At 53.7% G+C, this 2,609-nt stretch overlaps 1 pseudogene; it reads right to left on the bottom strand.

Moving 5' to 3' along the window:
* Nucleotides 1-685: 685 nt before the first annotated feature.
* LOC144166742 (26S proteasome regulatory subunit 6A-B pseudogene) lies at nt 686-2,079 on the bottom strand (annotated as a pseudogene).
* Nucleotides 2,080-2,609: the final 530 nt, after the last annotated feature.

The raw sequence follows: 2,609 nt of genomic DNA, 5'->3' as shown, positions 1-2,609 counted from the left end.
TGTGGTGGTGGTTAAGAGATCCGGTGCGCGCAGGCGTTCGAAATGCGCGGCGTCTCAAGGCGCCGCGCGACACGTGCATTTCATTTGTGCGCTGCTCGCCCCAGGGCCCCCGCCAGTTCGTGCGTCGAAGCGCCCGACACAATCCAATGCCCCTCGCGAGAGAGTGTTCGCTATCGGAGAGGAGAGCGGGAGAGTGGCTACGGACAACGGACGCACGCGGGAAGGACAGGGCCGCCGACAAGAGATGCTCTGAGCGTCGCATCTAAAAAAAGCAGTAACGGGATTTGAACCCGGGTTAGGATGTTCGTTTCGCAGGAGCGGAACTACTACACTACGACACCAAGCGTTCTGAGCGAGTAAATTTTGGGCCACATGCACGTTATATAGCTTCAAACATGCCCCTAGATTGCGCCATGCGTCGCTTGGCTGTGCTGACTAGGAAACCCCTATACGCCGCAACCTCACATGCAAAGCATTACTCCATACCGACCTCTTCTTGCACTTGGTCTATGAATTGGTAAGACTAAGCTAGCAGTACGTCTTTGAAGCCTAAATGTCAAGACAGTAGTGCACGTAGTATGAAACGCCATCACAAGATAGTTTGGCAGGTAATTACAGAACCATGACACAGCCCCTGCTAGTATTACAAAGTGGTGCACCATGAAAGAAGCACAAGACAAAAACCTTTCACCAGACAAAAAGGTTTATTGAGAGAAAAAACTTGAAAAGATGGGCAAAAATGAAGGGTTTAAAAGAGGAGTGAAGGAAAAAAATTAAGTGCTTTCACACGTAGTAGTTCAGGTTGGCTTTCTTCCTTGCCTGCACCTCCATGACGGCCTCGATGTAGTCCTCGTGGGTAATGACGCCGCCCTCGCGCCTCAGGGCAATCATGCCGGCCTCGACGCAGACCGCCTTGCACTGGGCCCCGTTGAAGCCGTCGGTGCAGCGCGCCAGCTCTTCGAAGTTCACCTCCTTGGCGAAGTTCATCTTGCGGGAGTGGATCTGCATGATGCGGGCACGGGCCTCTTCGTCGGGCGCGGGGAACTCGATCTTCCTGTCCAGTCGGCCGGACCTCAGCAGGGCCGGGTCGAGGACGTCCACGCGGTTGGTGGCCGCGATCACCTTGATGTCTGCCCTCGAGCTGAAGCCGTCCAGCTGACTCAGAAGCTCGAGCATGGTGCGCTGCACCTCCCGGTCGCCGGCCTTCTCGGAGTTGAAACGCTTGGTCCCGATGGCGTCCAATTCGTCGATGAAAACAATGGCCGGCGCCTTCTCCTTGGCCAGCGAGAAGGCGTCTCGCACCAGCTTCGCTCCCTCGCCGATGAACATCTGCACAAGCTGGGGCCCCGCGAGTTTCAGAAAGGTGGCCTTGGTCTGCGCGGCGCAGGCACGAGCCAGGAGCGTCTTGCCGGTTCCTGGCGGCCCATACAGCAGGACTCCTTTCGGCGGACTTATTCCGATGTTCGTGAACTTCTCCTTGTGAGTCAAGGGCAGCACCACGGCCTCGACCATCTCCTGGATCTGTTTATCCAGGCCGCCGATGTCGCTGTACTCCTCAGTGGGTCGGTCAACTACCTCCATGGCGCTGACGCGGGCGTCGTACATTGGCGGCAGGGTCTCCAGGATGATGTGCGAGTCCTTGTTGACGCCAACCAGGTCGCCGGGGCGCAGCTCTTCGGCCTCCACGAGTCCGATTAGTGGAAGAAAGAACGTCTGGCGAGTGGACGTCTTGATGACGGCAGTCTTGCCCTTGCGCTGAGAATAGAGGTCCACGTTGGCACCGTCCTCTTCGCCGAGTTCCGCAGGGTTGATGTCGAGCAGCTCGACGACGTGCGACACTAGGTGCGGGTGCGCCTTGTTGACCTTGATCTTGTCGGTGTTCTCTTTGATCTGCTGCTTCTTTGCTTGTATCTCGTGCTGGACATGCAGAATCTCGCTTTTCATGTACCTGATTTGTTCGTTCAGCATCTTCGTCCTGATAGTAATTTCCTCCGTGGACATCTTTGACACGTCGTCTCCCGAAGCTCCGTCGTCCATCCACAGGGTCTCATCTTCGAGCGGTTGAGGACTTGCAGCCATAATTGCTCTCGATCCTTAACCCGAGTACAATCGCCAAATAATAAGCTGTAATGTTCTGGATTCTCCAGCCTCGAGGTCCGCCTTTCTCAGACTGATGCCGATAATGCCGATACTAATGCGGGTGCCAGCACTGCAATCATGCTGCAGCCGCGAGCGTTGCAAAACAAAACTAAACCAAACTTCAAGAAGCAAAACCTCAAAAATATAAATTGAAAGAACCCAATAAGTATATACCTATATAGCAACGTATGTTCCATGGATTCATTGCGTGGTTTTTTTTTTGTTGGTTTTGTTTTTTTTCCCTCCCCGCTTTAACGGTAAATTGAGCATACCGCCGATATACGAAACTACCGGCACACAGACGATTTCCGCATGCAGACGATAGTTTTTTTGAACGTGAAAGCAGAGTCCCTCAATGCTTTTAAAGCATTGACGGGCTCCGGTGAAAGTATTTCCTTTTCTGCGATAAATATTGATCACGCGAGGAGATCGAAAGATAGCGTCTACTGTCGCGACATTTTCACGATATT

Source organism: Haemaphysalis longicornis, unplaced genomic scaffold (genome assembly GCF_048455015.1).
Source record: "Haemaphysalis longicornis isolate Haplotype H1 unplaced genomic scaffold, Haemaphysalis longicornis Haplotype H1 scaffold_19, whole genome shotgun sequence".
In the NCBI taxonomy this organism is placed as follows: domain Eukaryota; kingdom Metazoa; phylum Arthropoda; class Arachnida; order Ixodida; family Ixodidae; genus Haemaphysalis; species Haemaphysalis longicornis.
Note: the sequence above shows the minus strand (reverse complement) of the source record. Positions and strands in the feature narration are given on the sequence as shown.